At 43.4% G+C, this 23,281-nt stretch overlaps 1 protein-coding gene and 1 pseudogene across 1 annotated transcript in view; one reads left to right on the top strand and one right to left on the bottom strand.

The window, feature by feature from the left end:
- LOC132874668 (zinc finger protein 345-like) overlaps positions 1 to 23,281 on the bottom strand; it is a 73,721-nt gene that overhangs the window by 50,120 nt on the left and 320 nt on the right. The window lies entirely within an intron of this gene.
- On the top strand, positions 15,169 to 16,129 carry LOC132873938 (zinc finger BED domain-containing protein 5-like; annotated as a pseudogene).

The raw sequence follows: 23,281 nt of genomic DNA, 5'->3' as shown, positions 1-23,281 counted from the left end.
ATGTGATGCAGTGCTGTCTAAGGGCCCGAAGATCACGGGCACCCGGTATGGTTTTCCGGCCTTGACCCTTACACACAGAGATTCTTCCAGATTCTCTGAATCTTTTGATATTATGCACTGGAGATGATATGTTCAAACTCTCTGCAATTTTACACTGTCGAACTCCTTTCTGATATTGCTCCACTATTTGTTGGCGCAGAATTAGGGGGATTGGTGATCCTCTTCCCATCTTTACTTCTGAGAGCCGCTGCCCCTCCAAGATGCTCTTTTTTATACCCAGTCATGTTAATGACCTACTGCCAACTGACCTGAGGAGTTGCAATTTGGTCCTCCAGCTGTTCCTTTTTGGTACCTTTAACTTTTCCAGCCTCTTATTGCCCCTGTCCCAACGGTTTTGAGATGTGTTGCTGCCATGAAACTTCAAATGAGCCAATATTTGGCATGAAATTTCAAAATGTCTCACTTTCAACATTTGCTATGTCGTCCATGTTCTATTGTGAATACAATATCAGTTTTTGAGATTTGTAAATTATTGCATTCCGTTTTTATTTACAATTTGTACTTTGTCCCAACTTTTTTGGAATCAGGGTTGTACATATTCTTTCTGCAAACTTAATTCATACATTTAAGTTTTCTTTTCCTTTAAATATGTTTTACTCTTAATCTAGTCCATTTAACAAAGTGCCAAAATTTAAACTTTAATATGCAGTTGCCTTACTTTTCTTTTCAGTGTATTAGTTATACGTGTTACGGTAATTGCATCAGAAACATTCTAAAATTAGTTATAGTAATACAGCAACTTATTTTAAGGCGGCAGTTCTTGGGTTCAGATCCCTTTGTGATCAACAGGAGGTCATGATGATCGATTCTCTTCATTGGATTGCATAAGATGGAGCAAACCACTGGTCATATTTTCATGCACATTTTTGTTACAACACTACTTGATCATAGATAATTAAGGTATCCCGTAGATTTTTCAATCTATCATATACCCAAGTAATCGATAACAAAACAGTTTAACTTGCATATTGAACTTTAAGGTGAAATTTCAAATGTGTATACATTAATACTATTTAGGTCAGAAATCATTGAAACACTGGTAAAATCTATCCTATAAATCAGTGATTCTCAAACTGTGGTACGCGGGCTCCATTCGAGTGGTACGCCAAAGAATTACTTCATTAAATATAAATAAAAAAATAAATAAAACGACCACGTGGGTTTCCTCCGGGTGCTCCGGTTTCCCCCACAGTCCAAAGACATGCAGGTTAAGTTAACTGGTGACTCTAAATTGACCGCAAGTGCGAATGAGCGTGTGAATGGTTGTCTGTGTCTATGTGTCAGCCCTGTGATGACCTGGCGACTTGTCCAGGGTGTACCCTGCATTTCGCCCGTAGTCAGCTGGGATAGGCTCCAGCTTGCCTGCGACCCTGTAGAACAGGATATAGCGGCTAGAGATGATATGAAAATAAAACGTGAAATACTATCCATAATATCTGAATGGATGAAAATATCAACCGATGACAAGAAAATGAAAGGAGATACAAATTGAGTTAATAATTTTAAAAAAAGTTTGCAAGTGCTTCTGGGTAGCCAGAAGCGTAGCGTACGTACGCATTCCCGCCGGTTCTGCTGACAGACGGTTATCCGCCATTGGTAGCTACAGACGAGGCTGTGATAGGAAAAGGTGGAGGTGGCTTTGCTAATTATGACGATGTGGCAGCGGGGGCGTGGCCAAGCAGCAGTCTGTGAATAGAGAGCGGGGTCTGGGAAGGTAAGTGGCCAAGTCATTACACCTGGTGTCAATTAATGTGTGTGTGTGTTTGTTTGTTGCAGGGATGGAGTATAAAAAGAGGGGGAGAGCAGAGTCTCCCCAGACCAGAACTCGTGTGTGATTGTGTGAGTGAGAGAAGCTGAAAAGCTGATGTAAATAAGCAAAATAAAAAAAGTGTCTGTGTGAACACCAACTCTCGACTGCTGTGCTTCACCCACATCAGGGATTACTACAGTGGTGCCGAAACCCGGGAGATACAGAAGGGAACCACCCCATGGAGTCCTCCCCATTCGAAGAGCTCATCCTTGCCCTCGCTACTGCCCAGCAAAACCAGCATCAAGTGCTGATCACCCTCCCGAAGGAGCAGCAGCAGCGCTTCGAAGCCTTGATGCTGGCCCAGCAGGAAGATCGCCAGGCGTTCCGGCACCTGCTCACGTCAGCAGGGCTGTCGGCCACCGCTGTTGCTACCCTCACAGCGGTCTCAAAAGTAGCCGGTCACCAGCGGCAAATCGCCGGCTGTAGCTTGTTATGCCGCTGGCTATTGTCAGTCGAGTCACAAAATTTAATATTAAATATTTCTGACAGCAAAAAAAGTTGTGAACGTAAATTACATCCACTACATCATGTATGTCCGTTGCCGCGTCAACTGTGTTTACATCCTCGAGTCATGAGTGTAGCCATTACTGCCGCCTGCGTTGCCAGATTGGGAGGTTTCCCGCCCAATTTGGGCGGTTTTAAGTGCATTTTGGCGGGTTTTAAACATATTTGGGGCTGTAAAACGTCAGCAGTATCTGGCAACATATTTCTTTACTTAATACAAGAAATTAATGGATGCCAACGTTTTTGCCAAAATGGTATTTTATTTTCCATTGTTTAGGCAGCTTCAGCATCATACTGTGAGATTTTGTTCAAATTGTTTTTTTTCTTCTATGAAGCCTGAGCCATTTATTTTATTAGTTTATAATTATTGTTTAATTTAGTCTTCAGGAGAGACTGCCTGCATACAGCACTAGTAGTAATAGTTTTTTTCCTTACATGAAAGCTGAGGCATTTATGTTATATTTTAAGGTAACTTCATGTTGTGCTGTGAGGTTCTATGCACTTTAACTTTTGAACCAACAGGTGCATTTGGATAAGTAAAGCCTATTTTTCTGCATTTTTGTAGTCCTGGTAATCTTTTATATTGGTAAAGTTGTTTATAGGACCATTTCTCAGTGTCTGTTTTTTTTAATCAATAATTTTTCAGTAATAACTTAATATTTAACATATCACTCAATTTTAAACAACCCTCGCGCCTACCCCATGGCTTGCCCCCATAGTCTCCAAAATTTCTGAGAGAAACACTGGCGTGCGTAACAACGCGAATCAAGCTTAAGCTAGACGACCCAACTCAAATACCTGTCCCGGGTAAATGTTATCCCAATTTTAGATGGCCTGTTCCAAACCATCCCACCCCATGAAAAATTCGTACTTGCATCCATCTATCTATCTATCTATCTATCTATCTATCTATCTATCTATCTATCTATCTATCCCTGCACGCTTTGCGTGCATTATGTCTGCCGCTGACAGACATTTTACCATTTTGCACCCTGCTGTAAATTATTTGTACCCTGCTATTCTCCCAAACTTTGAAGCCCCTGCCCTCACGAAGATGGGACCTCAGGACGACCGGAAGCGTTCCTCGCTCTCTTTGAGCAGGCAGCCGAGGCGTGGGGGTGGCCGCAGGAGCAGCGCGCCGCCTCCTGCTGCTGACTGGCGAGGCGTAGCTCGCAGCACAGCAGCTCCCTGCTGACAACCGACTGGTCTATGCCGACCTAAAGAAAGCCAATCTGCAGCAGCTCAGCCGCTCCCCAGAGCAGCAACATCGTCAGCGCTTCTGGACGCTGGCACTGGAGGAGGTCGGCTGGCCATTTGCATTCGGCCAGCAACTCCGGGACGCCTGCCGGCGGTGGGTGAGGGCGGAAGACCGCGATGCCGAGATCATCAATCTGGCGGCACTGGAGCAGTTTATCCCTCAACTTCCGGAAAGAACGGCAGAATGGGTCCAGTGTCACCATCCGGCGTCACTGGAACGAGCCATTCAGCTGGCGGAGGATCATCTGTAGGCGACTCCGACGGCAGGCAGACGAGGCATCTCCCCTCACTTCCCTTTTCCCTCTCTCTCCTGTCTTTTGTCCCCCTCTCCACCCTGTTCCCCTGCCACAAAGGCGGCTGGCTGGCTCCTCCCCAGCCATCTCGTCGCACCCGTGGTGTCCTCCCATCTCCCTCTTCTGTGTCTGTGTTATCTCCCCCTCAGGTGAGTGACACCCATAATACCAGTGCACAGGGAAAGCCTGGGCAGGTGTGCTGGCGCGGCGGGGAATCCGAGCATCTCCAGAGTCAGAGCTTCACAAGGGAAATAGGTGCTGTCATCCAGATCCCCGAGGTGCCAGAAACTGCCCCCGATCGGGCCAGAACGTATCGCATACTGGTGAGTATTCAAGGGGATACATATCACGCTTTGGTAGATTCCGGTTGTAATCAGACCTCAATTCACCAACGCCTGGTGCAAGGTGAGGCATTGGGGGGAGCATAAGCGGTGAAGGTGTGCACGCACGGGGATGTCCACCATTACCCACTCAGGGGCTTCAAAGTTTGTGAGAACAGCAGGGTGCAAAATGGTAAAATGTCTGCCAGCGGCAGACATGGATGGACGGACGGACGGACGTGCAAGTACGAATTTTTCATGGGGCGGGATGGTTTGGAACAGGCCATCTAAAATTGGGATAACCTTTACCCAGGACGGGTATTTGAGGCGGGTCGTCTAGCTTAAGCTTGATTAGCGTTGTTACGCACGCCAGTGTTTCCCACAGAAATTTTGGAGACTATGGGGAGGCGCGGGGGTTGTTTAAAATTGAGTGATATGTTAAATATTAAGTTATTACTGAAAAACTATTGATTAAAAAAACAGACACTGAGAAATGGTCCTATAAACAACTTTACCAACATAAAAGATTACCAGAACTACAAAAATGCAGAAAAATAGGCTTTACTTATCCAAATGCACCTGTTGGTTCAAAAGTTAAAGTGCAGAGAACCTCACAGAACAACATGAAGTTACCTTAAAATATTATATAAATGCCTCAGCTTTCATGTAAGAAAAAAAAACTAATACTAGTGCTGTGTGCAGGCAGTCTCTCCTGAAGACTACATGAAACAATCATTATAAACTAATAAAATAAATGGCTCAGGCGTCATAGAAGAAAAAAACAATTTGAACAGAATCTCACAGTATGATGCTGAAGCTGCCTAAACAATGGAAAATAAAATACCATTTTGGCAAAAACGTTGGCATCCATTAATTTCTTGTATTAAGTAAAAAAATATGTTGCCAGATACTGCTGACGTTTTACAGCCCAAAATATGTTCAAAACCCGCCAAAATGCACTTAAAACCGCCCAAATTGGGCGGGAAAATGCGCAATCTGGCAACACAGGAGGCAGTAATGGCTGCACTCATGTCAAGGATGTAAATACAGTTGTCGCGGCAACGGACATACATGACATAGTGGATGTAATTTACGTTCACAACTTTTTTTGCTGTCAGAAATATTTAATATTAAATTTTGTGACTCAACTGACAATAGCCGGCGGCATAACAAGCCATAGCCGGCGGCATAACAAGCCATAGCCGGCGATTTGCCGCCGGTGACCGGCTACTTTTGAGACCGCTGTCCACTAGTGTCTGTCCATATTCTATTCCGGGGCAAAACGCATAGACTAAAGGCGGCGGTTAATCCTCGTCTTACCCACTCGTTGATTTTGGGTACTGATTGGCCGGGATTTAAAGAACTAATGGAGTATTTAACACATAGTGGGTCCTGCCCTAGTAGGTCACGGGAGGATCCCGGTGCGGCATTGGCTGGAGAAGCTGTCACAGAGCCGTCTACGTCAACACCGCGTCAGAGTGAGGAGCAACCCACTCCTCCTCCCTCTCTCGGGGATTTCCTTGGGGATTTCCCGTTAGAGCAATCGCGAGACGAGACTCCGCGGCATGCGTTTGACCAAGTGAGAGTAATCGATGGTCAAACTCTTCAGCCACGCGCGGCACCGACCTTCCCCTATTTTGCCATTATTAAAGAGAGATTGTACCGAGTGACGCAGGACACTCAAACTAAGGAACAAGTAGCCCAGTTGTTAATCCCAAAGAGTCGTAGGGAACTCGTGTTCCATGCGGCTCACTTTAATCCCATGGCTGGACACTGGGGCAAGACAAAACACTAGCCCGAATAATGGCCCGGTTCTATAGGCCAAGGATTCGCAGGGATGTCCGTCGTGGTGTGCGGCGTGCCGTGAATGCCAATTAGTAAATCCTGCGGCCGCTCCAAAAGCGCCGTTGCGCCCTCTTCCTCTAATCGAGACCCCATTTGAGCGAATCGGGATGGATCTCGTCGGGCCGTTACATCGGTCAGCACGGGGATATCGCTTTATTTTAGTTCTAGTGGACTATGCAACGCGATATCCGGAAGCAGTGCCTCTCCGCAATATCTCAGCACGCAGTATTGCGGAAGCGCTCTTCCGCTTTATCTCCCGGGTCGGGATTCCAAAAGAAATCCTGACAGATCAAGGCACCTCGTTTATGTCACGCACACTGCACGAGCTGTATGGGTTAAGTCTATCCGCGCCAGTGTCTATCACCCACAAACGGATGGATTAGTAGAGCGATTTAACCAGACACTCAAAAACATAATCTGGAAATTCGTTAGTGAAGATGCGCGTAATTGGGATAAGTGGCTTGAACCCGTTATTCGCAGTACGAGAGGTCCCGCAAGCCTCCACAGGATTTTCTCCCTTTGAATTATTATATGGGCGTAAGCCGCGTGGCATTCTGGATGGGCTGCGGGAAAATTGGGAGGAGGGACCTTCACCGAGTAAAAATGAAATACAGTATGTTCTTGGCCTGCGTGCAAAACTCCACACCCTCACGCACCTAACCCAGGAGAATTTGCAGCAGGCACAAGAACATTAAAGCCGACTGTATGACAGGGGCACGCACCTTAGAGAGTTCATGCTGGGAGACAAAGTACTTGTATTATTGCCCACGTCGAGTTCTAAATTAGTCGCCAAGTGGCAAGGGCCCTTCGAGGTCACACGGCGAGTCGGGGACGTCAACTATTAGGTGAAACGAACGGATAGGGGTGGGGCACTGCAAGTCTACCACCTCAACCTTTTAAAATGAGGGGGTCCCCGTGGCGTTGGCGGCGGTAGTCCCAGAGGCAAGGCAAGCTTATTTATATAGCACATTTCATACACAGTGGCAGTTCAATGTGCTTTACAGAAGTAAAAGCAAAACAGTAAACAATAGAAAATAAAATTACATAAAATAAATGGGGAAGAAAAATAATAAGAATTAAACAATAGTAGAAATAAAATAATAAAATGAGATAAAAGTTCAATAAAAAAAACAGCAGAATAAAATAGAACAAAAAGTTAAGTAAAATTTAAAACATGGAGAGATTGTAAGAGTTTAAAACATGTAGAGATGGCAATATTAATAATTTAGCAGAAAGCATCTGAAAACAGCTTGGTCTTTAACCTAGATTTGAAGCTGCCAACAGCAGGAACATTTTTGATGTCCTCTGGCAGTTGGTTCCATAGCTGTACTGCATAGTAGCTAAAAGCTGCTTCACCACACTTTGTTTTAACAACAGGTTTTAACAGTACATTTTTCTGCTGCGATCTGGTAGATCTGATTGGGTTTGGCCGCTGCAACATATCAGAGAGGTAATTGGGCCCTGTACCATTTAGAGATTTGTACACCAACAGCAATGCTTTAAAGTCAATTCTGTAGCTTACTGGAAGCCAGTATAGGGACCTTAAAATTGGAGTAATGTGCTCTGTTCTTTTTGTTCGTGTGAGAACCCTAGCTGCTGCATTTTGAACCAGCTGAAGTCGTTTGACGGTTTTTTTTGGCAGGCCTGTGAAAAGGCCATTGCAGTAATCAACCCTACTAGAGATGAAGGCATGTACAAGTTTTTCCAGATCATTTTTTGACACAAGTCCTCTTAGTTTGTAAATGTTTTTTAGGTGATAAAATGCCATTTTAGTGATTGCTTTCATGTGACTGTCAAAGTTTAGCTCGCTGTCAATGAAAACACCAAGATTTTTAACCATTTCCTTTGTTTTAATCCCCTTTGTGTCAAGAATAGTGGTAATCCTGTCTTTCATCTTTTTCTCCAAATAGAATTACTTCTGTTTTATCTGTGTTCAGCTGAAGAAAATTTTGTGACATCCAGTTGTTGATTTGATCGATACACTGGTAGAGACATTCAAGGGGGGCATAATCATTAGGTGATATAGCAAGATAAATTTGGGTGTCATCTGCATAGCAGTGATATAAAATTGAATTGTTCTTGATAATTTGCCCAAGTGGGAGCATATAAAGGTTGATTAGTAATGGTCCAAGAATCGACCCCTGGGGGACACCACAGGTCAAAGACATTGACGTTGAGGTACAATTTCCCATGGTAACAAAGAAGCTTCTATCTTTTAAGTATGATTTTAACCAATTGATAACTTTACCAGTCAACCCAACCCAATGTTCAAGTCGATATAGCAGTATGTTGTGATCAACAGTATCAAAAGCTGCACTGAGGTCCAGTAATACCAGGACCGATGTTTTGCCTGCATCAGTATTAAGACGCATGTCATTTATAACTTTAATCAGCGCTGTTTCAGTGCTATGATTGGCACGAAATCCTGATTGAAAGTTATCAAAACAGCTGTTTGATATCAAGGCAGCAGTTAATTGATTGAAGGCAATTTTTTCAAGGATTTTCCTGATGAATGGTAGATTTGATATTGGCCTGTAGTTATTTAATACTGAAGCATCCAGATTATTCTTTTTAAGTAGGGGCTTTACAACGGCTTTTTTCAAGGACACAGGAACAATGCCAGTCTCTAGGGATGTATTTATGATTTGAAGCACATCTGTAATTATAAGATGTAGAACAGACTTAAAAAAGTTGGTGGGCAGAATGTCCAATTCAGATGTTGAGGAACTGAGATTTTGTACAGTTTGTTCAAGAGTCTCAATCAATTAAACAAAATTCTGACATTGTGTTGAAGTTATCTGTCTGTGTCACTGGTGATTGCAGTTTTTCAATTATTTGCAACTGAGATATATTATGAGCAATATTCTGTCGTATTTTATCAATTTTACCTTTGAAGAAGGATGCAAACTCATTGCATTTATTAACTGAGAGAAGTTCAGGTGCTAATTGTGGTGGGGGATTTGTTAGCTTCTCTACTGTTGAAAATAGCACACAGGCATTGTTCATATTCCTGTTGATGTTGGAGAAGAAAGACTGTCTTGCTTTACGAATTTCATAATTATATTTACAAAGCATCTCTTTATGGATTTGATAATGGATGTGAAGTTTAGTTTTGCACCATTTTCTTTCAGTCTTTCTACATTCTCTCTAAAAGTTTAACAGCTGGGTATTGCTTCCATGGTGCTTTCTGCTTATCATTGACTCTTCTGATTTTGAATGGAGCAATATCATCCATAATTTGGGTCATATTTAAATAAAAAATTTCCAGTAAATCATCTACAGAGTCTGACATTTTGGTTGAGATCAGAGAGAGAGCTTGCTCAAAGAGAACACGTGTTGTCGTTTATGACTCTCCTACCCATAGTCGTTGAGCTGTTCTGAATGTGAGGAGACATAGAAACACCAGAGAAAACACAAAAATGATCAGATAAGGCCAGGTCAACAACAGTAGTAGAAACAGTAAGACCCTTTGTGATGACGAGGTCAAGGGTACGACCACGAGAGTGGGTCGGCCCCTGTACATGTTGTACTAGGTTGAAGTTGTCAATAAGTGCAAGTAGTTCTTTGGCATAAGTGTTTTCAGGATTATCTACATGCAAGTTAAAATCCCCAGAAATAATAAGACAGTCAAACTCTAAGCAAATGACTGACAACAGTTCACCAAACTCTTCCAGAAAAACTTTGGCTGAATGTCTCGGAGGCCTGTAAATAGTTAATAATAATAATAATAATAATAATGTTAGGAGAGCATGTAACAAGTGCACATAAGAGTTCAAAGGATGTAAAATCACCAAGTGAGGATTGTTTACATTGAAAAGAGGCTTTGAATATATTTGCGATCCCTCCACCTTTCCCCTGTCGGGTAACATTCATAAAATTAAAATTTGGGGGAGTTGCTTCAATAAGGGTGGTAGCACTATTTGCTTGATCCAGCCAAGTTTCAATTAGAAGCAAAAAATCAAGATTATGTTTGCAGATAAGATCATTAATTAACAATGACTTGTTTGAAAGTGATCTAACGTTCAGAAGAGCTAGCTTTACAGAAAGTCTAAAAGTAACATCCGCTTTGGCACTCTGATGTTGTTTTGAAACAGGAAGGAGACTAGACTGGTTTACCCCCTGGGTTAAATATGCTCTATGTTTTCTATTTCTTATCAACACAGGAATAGAGAATGGCATAGGCATACTGGATCCCAGCTTGTTTTCAAAACTACACCCAATGCAGGGACCCCCAGCACATCATACAAGACTTTCTTTATGTGAGAAGGCGGAGCTGGGGCCGGAGGTAAAAAAAAGATAACATCTCGGACCACTCCGGTCCCTTGCGGAGACCACCTCTCGCTGACCCAACTCACGGAGGTAGCCAAGTTGCAGAAGGAATTTTCCGACGTGTTCTCGCCCCTTCTGGGTCGTACCCACCTCATAAAACACCACATCTAAACGCTCCCGGGGGTGGGGTAGTGCATAGCCGCCCTTACCGCTTGCCCGAACAAAAGAAAGAGGTGGTTCAGGACGAACTCAAGGCCATGCTCGAAATGGGCATAATCGAGGAGTCCCACAGTGACTGGAGCAGCCCAGCGGTCCTGGTTCCCAAGACCGATGGGTCGGTCCGGTTCTGTGTGGACTATAGAAGGTCAATGCAGTGTCTAAATTTGATGCGTACCCAATGCCTCGCATTGATAAGTTGCTTGATCGGTTAGGCGCTGCTCACTTTTATTCAACACTGGATCTAACAAAGGGATACTGGCAGATCCCCTCGACTCCTCTATCCCGAGAGAAAACAGCCTTTTCCACACCGTTTGGCTTACACCAATTTGTCACGCTCCCTTTTGGGTTGTTTGGGGCGCCCGCTACGTTCCAGCGGCTTATGGACAGGGTCCTCCGCCCTCATGCTGCCTACGCGGCCGCCTATCTAGGTGACATAATAATCTACAGTCATGAATGGCCGCGACACTTGGAACATCTGAAGGCTGTTCTAAAATTGTTGAGGCGGGCGGGCCTCACAGCTAACCCAAAAAAGTGTGCAATTGGGCGGGTGGAAGTACAGTATCTGGGGTTCCACTTGGGACATGGGCAGGTGTGTCCCCAAATTAACCAGACTGCAGTGATTGCGGCCTGCCCGAGGCCCAAGACCAAAAGGGAGGTGAGGCGGTTCTTGGGGCTGGCTGGCTGGCTATTATCGTAGGTTTCTACCTAACTATTCGGACATCACCAGCCCGCAAACCAACCTCACTAAAAAGGGGGCTCCAGATCCGGTCCAGTGGACGGAGCAGTGCCAACAGGCCTTCTCTGAGGTAAAATCTGCACTGTCTGGGGGGCCACTTTTACACTCCCCTGACTTCTCTCTCCCCTTTATTTTGCAGACTGATGCATCAGACAGGGGGTTGGGGGCCATTTTGTCCCAGGAGGTGGAGGGCGAGGAGTGCCCGGTGCTGTACATCAGCCGAATGCTTTTGCGCATCGACAGCTAGTACAGCACAATTGAAAAGGAGTGTCTTGCCATCGAGTGGGCAGTCCTCGCCCTCCGATACTATACTTGCTGGGGCGCCCTTTCACTCTCTGTTCGGACCACGCGCCCCTCCAGTGGCTCCACTGCATGAAGGATGCCAATGCGCAGATCACCCGTTGGGATCTCGCTCTCCAGCCATTTAAGTTCGAGGTGATCCACAGGCCGGGGGCACAGATGGTGGTGGCGGGCTCCCCGGCCTGAGTCGGGCGGTGGGGGTATGTGGCAGCGGGGGCATGTCCAAGCAGCAGTCTGTGAATAGAGGGCGGGGTCAGGGAAGGTAAGTGGCCAAGTCATTACACCTGGTGTCAATTAATGTGTGTGTTTGTTGTAGGGATGGAGTATAAAAGGAGGGTGAGAGCAGAGAAGAGTCTCCCCCGACCAGAACGCGTGTGTTGCGTGTGCGATTGTGAGAGAAGCTGAAAAGCTGATGAAAATAAGTAAAATAAAGTGTCTGTGTGAACACCAACTCTCGCCTGCCGTGCTTCTGTGCTCCACCCACATCAGGGATTACCACAGACGAGTATGACAAAATTACTGTCGTGGCTTAAATCCGCGAATGGGAGCATGGATCAGGAGAGAGGGAGAACTGAAGAGGACGTGTGTGAGCCAAGCGCAGATGCTAACGACAATGGCAAAACCAGCCCCAGAACTGCTAGCAAATGGCAGAAACCAGTGAGGAGGAAGTATGACGAAAAATACATAAAACTGGGATTCATTTGGAGCGGGACAGAGGAGCTGCCAGAGATGCCAACCACTACGAAATTTTCGTATTTTATACGATTTTCTGCCACTTTTGCACCACTACGACCAGTTAATTCGAAACTACGAATTTCGCAGTGATCGGAAAAAAATCAGTTCGTTCCGCATTTTTGTTTGGTACGTTGAACTCCGCCATGATCGAAGAAAATTCAGTCCGTTCCGCATTTTCGGAAGGATGAAATCCGCGGGAATCATTCAAAGCTTTCGTGATACATTGTCGCCGATTGGTTGATATTCGCTTCCGGGTTTGAACTCGACCAATCAAAATTCGTGATCGTGCCGTCCGACGATGGAGAAGCCGAGCAAGAATAACCAGAAATTTAATGATAAATATACAGCGACATGGCCGTGTATTGTTCCTTCGCGAAAGGCAGGGCTTAATTTGAGCCGGAACATGACGGAACAAGATCCGGAACCTCCGTTGTCGGATCCAGCAGCTATTTTCATTTCATTCAGTGTTCCGGCAGCTATTTAAATGGATCAGATCACCTCCGTGACCATCACAAAGGGAAATAAAAAAATCAAACAATAAATTAAATAAATAAAAATGTTTAGTGTTCGGTTTTGATTTTGTTGATTTCTCTCCTATGACATCCACAAAATCTATGCGAAAGGGGAAGGAGGGGGCATGGGGTGTATACTTCCGCTCAATAGAACACCGGGTTTTTTGTAGCCGTTAGCTTGCGCTATGAAAAAAATGGCAAAAAAAACAAGAAAGCTTACTAAAATGTTTAAAATGAATTCTCCAACTTGTTTTGTAAACCCTTTATTTCTTAACTAAACTTATGTTTGCTGGCACTGCTTTTAAATTATTCTCTTTTTTGGGCTTTTTCCACCTTTATTGGATAGGACAGTGTAGAGACAGGAAATGAGCAGGAGAAAAACAGGGAGGGCTCGGAAAACGACGCAGGTCGGAATCGAACCCGGGCCCCCGGATTTATGCTATGGCGCCTTATCCACATGAGCCACGAAGTCCCGCTGGCACTGCTTTTAAATACCCTACTTAAATCCTGAAAACGAGTCATGTAACGCATGTCTTGTGTGATCTGATCTCCAATGGTGAAATAAACCGGTTGTGATACAGGGTTCTCGCCAGCGCTTTATATGGTTGCGGCCCGCTACGCTAAAATTTCAGACCGCAACGGTAATTTCCCCCCGCTACGCTAAATTTTTAATATAGCGTAACGGTTGTTTTCAGTTGTTCATCACCATCGCCAAAAGTTTTTTTTTTTCCTGCGCACTTGAGCAGTTTTCAAGGTGTCAAAATCAGCCTACGTTTGTTAGGAAACCCATGCCTGGAAATCAGTTCCGAGAGAGAGAGAGAGAGATCCTGGCGATAACTTTCTCTTGAACTGGACTTCGGTGAATGACAATGGATGACGGACCCCCTCGCAAAAAAAGAGACATTCGCTCTTTCTTCACAGTTAGAAATGTAAGTGCACCACTTCTACAGGTTTTCCATCACGCTTGAAAACTTAACCCAAAGCCCTTTGATGAATGAAAACGTCTACTTTGTAAGCAGGTTTAGCAATATGACGGCGCACGTATCGGATGATTAGCGCTAATTTACTGGATCCCACTGTGGCTAACATTAACACACTGGTAATCTGCCTGCATGCCATCCATCGTTATATTTCTATAAGGAGACAGGCACAAGAGAGGTTGGAGGAGATGAAGGAAAGGACATAGGAGGCAGAGGAAAGGAGGTAGCAGATAAACGGGCAGAGGATGGAGGGAATGGCTAGGAGGAGATTAAATGTCATTTAATAGTTTTAGATTATATATTAATTATTTATTAAGGGGGCTGGGTGTATGTTATGCCTGAATGAAAATGCAATTTGTTTTTTTTTTATTTTTATGTGCTCAGGCATTTCTTAATTTCTTAATACAATAAAACATTCATTATCTCTTTGGTTGTGTCTGAGTTTACATATCTTTTGACAACACCCTTTGTAGTTCAGTGAAATACAACAGTAGGTAACACATTGCCAAGATCCAAAGATGTAACAATTTTCCATCAAGGATATACAACATAAAAAATGCAATTTATCCCCTCCAGGAACGTCAAATATGGCCAATTTTGGGCATGATTTTTCAAAATCTCCGCACCATCCCCCCGCTCGGTCGCTACGCTCCCTCGCCATAACCCATTACAAAAAAACTCCTGGCTGTGAACCCTGTGAATGAGTACAGTAATGTTATTTTAGAAGATATAAATTTGATATATAATTTAATATATAGCCCTAATAAAAAATATTTTATAACATATCACGACATATTACTGTCTGTAACTGTTCGTCACTAAAGCGTTTTCTAAGATCAGCGTGTGCGCGTAAAGTTTGAGTCGCAGGACCCACCCACCTCCTGCGTTCTGGGACCTCCCACTTCACAAATTAAGCACTGGCGAAAGGGGATGTATTTCACACAATGCACGGTTTGCAACTGCGATATTTCTGTCCGGCACAGCGGACAATACGAAAACTACAGATTCTTCGGCCCCGGACTACAGATCTGTTTATTGAGAGGTTGGCATCTCTGAGCTGCCCAGGCCGCAGTGTGTTGTATGTGGCGACGTTCTGAGCAATGAGTCCATGAAACCATCGCATCTTAAACGGCATCTTACAACCAAAACACAGCACTAGAGGACAAACCAGTGGATTATTTTTTTACGAAAACGTGATGAACTGAAGCAGTCCAAGTCCACCACTCTGTCCTATGGTACACCCGTAGCCAAAGCACAGGAAGCTTCATATCGTGCCAGCCACCTGATCGCCAGAGCCAGTAAGCCACACACAATCGGGGAACAGCTGTGTTTACCATTAGCCAAAGAGATGACACGTATCATGTGTGGAGAGAAAGCTGCCAGAGTGTTAAACTTGGTGCCGCTTTCAAATGACACCGTGTCAAGGAGAATAAACAACATGGCTGACGATGTTAAAAAGACACTGATTGAGCGCATTAAGAACAGTAGATATTTTGCCATACAGCTTGATGAGACTACAGATGTTGCAGATTTGGCCAATTTATTGTTTATGTGAGAATGAATATGACGGTGTGGCGCAAGAGGACTTTATGTTCTGTAAATTACTGGAGACCAGAACTACATCAGAGCAAATATCCCAGTTACTGAACAAGTTCATCCAGGAACATGGCTTGGACTGGGAAAAGCATGTGGGCGTATGTACTGACAGAGCGAGGGCCATGACGGGTCGCAACAGCGGGATAGCAGCTCGCATCCGAGAGGTGGCACCCGAGATGCGCTGGACCCACTGCAGCATCCATCGTGAGGTGCTGACGGTGAAGAGGATGCCTGATGACCTGAAGTCCGTGCTGGATTGTGCTGTAAAAACTGAACTTCATCAAGGCCAGACCGATGAATGCTCGCTTATTTCATGTGCTCTGCAAGGAGATGGGCAGTGAGCATGTCCAACTCTTGCTTCATACTGAAGTAAGGTGGCTTTCAAGAGGAAAGGTGCTTTCGAGGCTTTTCGAATTGCACAGAGAGGTCCAGATGTTCCTGCAGGACACAAATTTCCCCCTGCAAGACATTTTTGAGGACACTGTGTGGCTCAGTCAGTTGGCATACTTGTCTGACATTTTTTCAAGTTTAAATGACCTGAATTTGGGACTACAGGGACTCTCCAATGTTTTTGATGTGCAGGACAAAATCAGTGCACTGCTGAAAAAGTTGGAGTTATTTGAAATCAAAGTCAAGACAGGTGATGTTTCAGCTTTCCCTGCTTTGGAGAGTTTTTGTCTGACAATGACCTGATGCTTGATGATGGAGTCAGGGTGAACATCGCTGCACACCTCACATCACTCAGACAACAGTTCTGCAATTATTTCCCAGTGATGCCTAAATATGAAGCTAGCAGCTGGATGAGAAACCCTTTCAACATAGACACCTCTCACATGGCCTTAATGGACTTAACTGTTGTTGAGCAGGAGAGGTTAATAGAGCTGCCTTGTGACGAAACACTGAAGGCATCTTTCAGAAAGCACACTCTGTTGGACTTTTGGATAATGCAGTACAGTGAATACCCTGTGCTTTCTGACAAGGCTGTGCGATTTCTCCTTCCTTTTGTGACCACCTACCTGTGCGAGAAAGGCTTCTCTTCACTTGTCATAAAAACAAAAGTACAGAAGCAGGGTGGATGCTGAGCCAAACCTGAGACTGAAGCTGACCTCCATTAACCCAGACGTTGCAGGACTGTGTTCAGAGGCATGCACACCCATCATATTAAGCTCAGTAACTTGTCAAATCAATAGTCTGCGTATATTTAACTACAGCTGTTATTCTTAATGCTTTTCCTCACTTTTTTGTTTTACTCTTAATCTTCTTGTTCTTCCTCTGTTTGTGGGTGTGTGTTTCTGTTTCAGAAAGCAGTCACTGGAGTTAAGAAACGGCAAGAACTGCAGCTATGCATAGCCTGTTTTGATTTTTTTCAAGTACAGTACTTTTTTTTACTTTATGTCTGAGGACTACAGTTGACTTGCTAACTTTGGGACTGCAGTTGTCATGAACAGTTTTGCACTCACGTTTCCATCAATGAAGAGTTTATAACATCAACGAAACTGACTTCATTTTAAAACTGTTAATGTCAGTCATGTTGTCTGTTGTGGCCCAAATGAGGATGGGTTCCCTTTTGAGTCTGGTTCCTCTCGAGGTTTCTTCCTCATCTCATCTGAGGGAGTTTTTCCTTGCCACCGTCGCCACAGGCTTGCTCATTGGGGATAGATTAGGGATAAAACTAGCTCATGTTTTAAGTTGTTCAAATTCTGTAAAGCTGCTTTGCGACAATGTTTATTGTTAAAAGCGCTATACAAAAACTGGACTTGACTCGCTCCGCCTCTTCTTTTTCGGAAAAAGCCAATCCTCTCGCTCAGCCTCTTCTCCTGTCTCGGAAAAAAGTAAAAACTTCTTCCTGAACCAGTCCCGTTGTTACAGTTCACTGCACAACAATAAGGCATGGTTTTTCTTTGGAAATTCCCGAATGCACGTCTGCACTCAAGCCAAACGGCAATGCAAGTAAACGGAAGTGGACTCAACTCAAGCGGTTTGTTTGTCTTGAATGACGTCACGCGCCGAGTGGTCACGAAAATTACTGAACAGAAATTCGCTGCAACCCGCACTAACTTTTTTTAATGATTACTTATTAACAATACTTCTTGGGACCAGAAGAAAATTACAGGTTTTTTTTTTAACATATAAAAGTTTCAAATGTGCATAAATTGAAAACCGTTGCCTATGATCTTTAAGCATTAACAATAAATCTAAAAGTCATTTTTACGATTAAAAGGATTCATATAGGTAGCGATCTGTAGGGCCCTATGAAATCCGTTTTATTTTTTCCTCAAATTCCGGGGGGTTTTTGGGGTTTTCGGATTAGTTTTTTGTTGTTTCGGGTTTTTACAATTTTAATCAATATCTAGCTCCAAAAGTCAATGACAAACAACCACATATGTCAAATTAACAGTTTTATTTTAACATATACAGAAACATTTGTTATAGCCACTGTTTATTCAAAAGTAGATATGCATAACAATTTAAGACCCCAGTAATGACAACTCAAAGCTGTAATCAACTTAATTATACAGCATAACTTAATCAACTCCTGTCAAGCTAAAATTCATTTGTCCATTCTAAACATCTCTTGAGCAGCCAGGCATCTCCCACCTTTTTGACACGTCGCCATTGAAGTAAAGGACAGTGAGGCATTTGGTGTTGTATTCGGTCAGAGATTCCCTCGTCAGTGAGAAGTGTTTTATATTTGCTAAAGCTCCTCTCACAGTCAACAGAGCTGACTGGGAAATACATGTATGATTTGGCAATGGCTGCAATCTCTGGAAAGCGCTGGGTTGTACCTTTCGTTTGGATATTGCTCTGCTCGAAGCTTGGCAGTTAATTGCGTATTTCGTAACTTTTTAGAAACTGCTGGTTTTGCAGCAGGGGCTGGACGTTTAGACATATTTCCCTCGCAGTCGCATCAGTGAGGAAACAAACTCACGTGGTTAACAAGATATGGTCTCTAGGCAACCCCGGACTCACCGAAAGTGAAAGATGTGACAAAATCAGGCAGAAACAGTGTTTGTGTCTTAAAATTAGAAAGAGGGCGATTAAGTTTATTTCAGGCAAAGAAAAATGAACGAATTCCGCGCTATTCCGTGTTTATCAGAAAAATCCGCTTTTATGTCTAGATTCCGTCCGTGTCTTCCACATCGCGGAAATCATAGGGCCCTAGGTCTGACTGAATGACCTTGACATCCGTGACATCACAGCAGGAAGGCTATCGGGCTCATCGCCATTTTCGCTATATTAAAACACAGAGCTGACTGCAACTTCAATCCTCCATTTTGAGCTCATTTATCACCAGGCCACATGGATGTGTTGCTGGTAGGTGCAGCAACACAACAGAAGGTGGATTCATGTTGTATTCATGGCCCAAGAATGTTCAAAAGGCAATGATTTGGACGCATTTTGCGAGAAATTCACGGGCACATTTAACTGATGACTTGTACGAAACCTCTGATCTGTTGAGGAGCGTTGGCTATAAGCTTGTATTGAAAGAGGGTGCAGTACCAATAATTAAAGGAAAAGAAAACTACAAGAAAAACAAATTAAGTTCAGTTGCACCAGTTCTCACGGAGTGTGAGCCGAGCAGTAATGGCGGAGTACTCAGCATGGAGAAAATGGAGAATGAGTGGACCAGTCGTCAGATTTCTCCACCGGATATACTTGCCTCAGCAGCACTCTTACCCTTGTGTGGAAGAAGCAAATGAACAAAGAACTGAAAGTCATTGTTTTGAAACGATCGGCCTTCAAGAAGCGAGAGCACAGACGGGTAAGCGCTGACTCTCATAACATGTTGTTTACCTGCATTTAGATTAATCCATGTAACTTGTATTGTGTAAGTTACTGGTATAAGATTATTTAATTTGCTTCAGAATGTGATTGTCTCAGTCCATCTGATTAATTAGCCTTTTACATTTTCAGTGAAAATGCATGCATGTACATTGCATAAGTTATAACACCTATCCTGTTTTAATGAGAGTCACATAAGACTGTCAGTTCAATTCCATCCAGTTCTCTAGACGGCTTTGTTCTCTGGCTTTATTTCGTAAGGTGAGGGTCTCCGTGGCCGACGTGTTCCTATCGGATTCACTTTCAGATGGTTCGAATTGATACAGTTCTACGTGTATCGCAGTAGCATGTACACACACTCCAATTTCAGGACTATTGCATTACTATCTGAGGATCTGAAGAATCTCCATTAAATCCGAGCGAAGAGGCCATTGCAACCGCTCTCGCCTGCAGAGTCTGGCTTTGGTCTATACTGTAGCTGTCAAAGACCTCAACCTTAAAGTGCATATCCTGGACCAATTTCGTGGGTTTTTTGGGTTTTTTTTTTTTTGCTTTTTTTATATGAAAGTATGTCCCTTTACACACTCATCCAGAAGGGTAAATTTTGCACAAGGCCATCTGTCGACAGCAGAAAAAAATAAAATAAAACGCGTCTGGAAAAATCCCAAGGGAGTCTGGAGCCAGATTCGTGACGTCACGTGCGGATCCGCCAGCAGGCTGAAAGAACTTGCATGGGTTCAGTGCACAGTCTGTGTAGACCAAGTTTAGCAGCTAGCGATTTTGCATTGAAATGTGGAATTGTCGCCTGAGCTTCTAAACCCATGGATTCATGCATCAATGCTCATCTATCTGTTGTTACATAAATCATATTTTTTCTATTTACTATTATGTATTTATACATTTCTTCATTTAGAAGAGTACTGGCTACTATAGGAAAAAGATTTCATAAGCTACACACATGGAATCGGCTAAGCAGGGTTGTATATACATTTAATGTGTTTGACAGGTCCCAAGATCTCAAGCCCTGACACGCATATCCCTTGATACATGTGAAGTAAAATGTAAAGAAAATGTGACCTTGGGTGCTGTGCGAGACGGCTGCCTCTCCAGTAGCTCTGTAATTTTTAGCTCTTTAAACCTCTTTTTTCCACGTTTTTACTTTTCTGCTTTTCTTACAGTGTGTTTTTCTTCATATCCCATGGATATTTTTAACTTTAACATGCAACCAGGAGCCAGTTTTCTCGCTTATTCGATAAAGGAGATGCTGGCCCTGAAAACAACGGGACGAGCCGTGATACGACACCCCCTCCTGGCGGAGCTGAGGAGTAGCCAGGGGCTGCAAAGCTGGGGCTAAGCTAAAGGCTAGGCTAGCGGACAACCGGTGGCGCTACAAACCATCCGTTCCCTCCATTATCATGGGGAATGCGAACTCGCTGCCGAATAAGGTCGACGAGCCATCGGCACTGAACAACCAACTTATTGATTTTTACAGAGACCTGGCTAACACACCTTGTACTGGATGCTAACGTGGACCTGCGGGGATTCACTGCTGTGAGAGCCGACAGAGACATTAAAGCATGCGGGAAAGGCAAAGGTGTAACCCGGGACATTTCTCCGTAAAGACAGTTTTATGTTGCCCGGACTTGGAGCCGCTAGCATCACCATCTGTGTTTACATCTCTCCGAGGGCAGACGCAGCATGTGAGGGGATTCACTCTGTCACAGCAAGGCTGCAGACACAGCACCCTCAGGCATTTATCATCATTTCTGGGGACTTGAACCATGCTACTTTGGACTCTACTTTGGCTGCTTTTTACCAGGCTGTGGACTGTATCTTTTTAATTTCCCTGAGGGAACCCTCACAAAGGGATCAATAAAGTTCTAAGTGTATTATCGTCCAGCGCTTTCATGTGCGTCAATAAATAACATTATCCGTGTACCGCACAAACACAGGAACACCTAATTTAGAGTATAGTCTCTCTTATTTCTTACCCTGGCAACAGTCGACTTGTGAATTGCCAATTTTCTTGGTCTTTTTCTCGGCTCTGCTTTGGTCCTCGGCTTTTTCCGGGTGCCTCGCGTGAAGTGCTCCCATTTCTCTCTCTCACTGTCCGGTTTTTTGGAAAACGACGAGTACTAATCCCATCATGATTGGTGTTACTACACTCTCCTATGATACATCTGTTAACCATTTTAATAATTACTTGATAACATTGAAGAAATTTGCAGAAAACCACCAGGTCATTTCTCAAACAAACCAGCACTGACGTAGGATTCAGAGGGAGGCGTCCCGCACGCGACGTCACGAAAATCAATGTTCGGTGGGAAATCCAAACGCCAAGTTTTTTCAGAGGCGGACCAATTCACCTCAAATGGCTTGATTTCAACTGAATTTTTCTGGTATCATGCAAGGTAAAAGAAAATTGCACGAAATGCAAAATGTGACAGATATTTGACAAAAGATTAATATAAAATAGGAGAATTACATTGATCTTGCTCCTGAATTTACCCAAGATGTGCACTTTAAAACTGGTTATTGCTGTGACATCACGCACTCAGGGCTGGCTCGCTCAGCTCGAATGCCAACTTTGCGGTCGATTTTAACTCTCAAAAATATATTTTTTTTAAAATGCCCATTTATGCAGCATACAAGAGTCAAGGATGGAGATACTATCCTCTCAGAAATGTATTTAAAATAAAGGCTCTGTGTATAAAACCAAAGCGAAAACAGGATGCAGAGCTGTGTGAGTTGGGCCTTTAGCCCCGAGTTAAAGTAAGAGGTTTCATTGCTGCCAGAGCTAATTGTTAGACACAGTTCTCTCTCTCCAGGGATCAGAGGCTTCAAGCTCAACACCATACGATTCTTCCAACAACAAGACCTCCCGGTTCGGGAAACCATGTCTAAAACAGTCCCCTATGATTTCATCCATTTTCAGTGTGTAAAGCTTTCTGCTCAACACACTGCAGAGGGGGTGAGGCTGCCTGATTAGCTTAACAATAATAATAATAATAATAATAATAATAATAATAATAGCATTTTTAATAAATAAATAAAAACCCCAAGGGAAAAAAAGTCTGTGAGAAATCAAGTCAGAATTTTGAGAAATAGAGTTGGGTAATACGCCCCCGGCCTGTTTTACCCAAAATAACCACCAGATGGTGCAAAGTTACATTTCTATTGTTGCTATGGACTGGCTTGACAACGGGGATATACAAATATCCACTGAGGATCGCATATCAGCAATGCAGCGGAGAGAAATCAAATTTCATGGTAAGTGATATAATTTTCAGATATCAGTAAAACTGTATTTAGATAGCTGCTATTTCGTCAGATATCACAGCTGTGTATGTGGTATGAGTAGACAAGTCAGCACGTTAAAAAAAATACATTAGGTATAAAAAGTTGAATCACATTTTGAAAGCAAGACCCTTTTTTGTAAAAGTGTAATCTGTGGGGTAAAACGCCCCCTTAATGGCAGGGTAAATGGCCCCCAGGGGGCATCGTTTCCTTTTATCATAATTACTGTATTTCATACATTTCTGAATAGCAGATACATAGCTTTTAATAACATCTCGCTTACCTGGTTGAGTAAAGCAAGTAATTTGAACTTAATATTAAAAATAATTGAAATTAAAAAAAAATTTTGAAATTAAAATGCGAAATATAATAAAATAATGCATCTATTCATTAATTCAGGGATATTTTCTTGTTTCTTTCACATTATAGGCTTAAGTAAACACTTTTGCTATCCAAACAGCTTTTTTTGAGTGAGGGGGGCCTATTGCCCCACCTCAGGGGCCTTTTACCGCACTGGGGGGGGTAAAAGGCCCCCTTGGCACAATGTTTTTGTTAAAAAAAAATTAAGTATTAACTTTAGGTGGCATTATTGTTCATGTCACTGTTGTCAAAAACTATGATTAAAACTAAACACATGGCTCATTTCAACTTGGAGAAAAACTGAATTTTCCTTAAGGGGGGCTTTTTCCCCCCACTCTACTCTAAGTTGGAACTCGGAGAAATAAAGTTGGAATTGCGAGGAAGTCGCAATTTAGAGAAAGAGAA

The sequence above is a fragment of the Neoarius graeffei genome, chromosome 26 (genome assembly GCF_027579695.1).
Source record: "Neoarius graeffei isolate fNeoGra1 chromosome 26, fNeoGra1.pri, whole genome shotgun sequence".
NCBI lineage: Eukaryota > Metazoa > Chordata > Actinopteri > Siluriformes > Ariidae > Neoarius > Neoarius graeffei.
The sequence above is the reverse complement of the archived record's forward strand: the minus strand, read 5'-3'. Positions and strand labels throughout refer to the sequence as shown.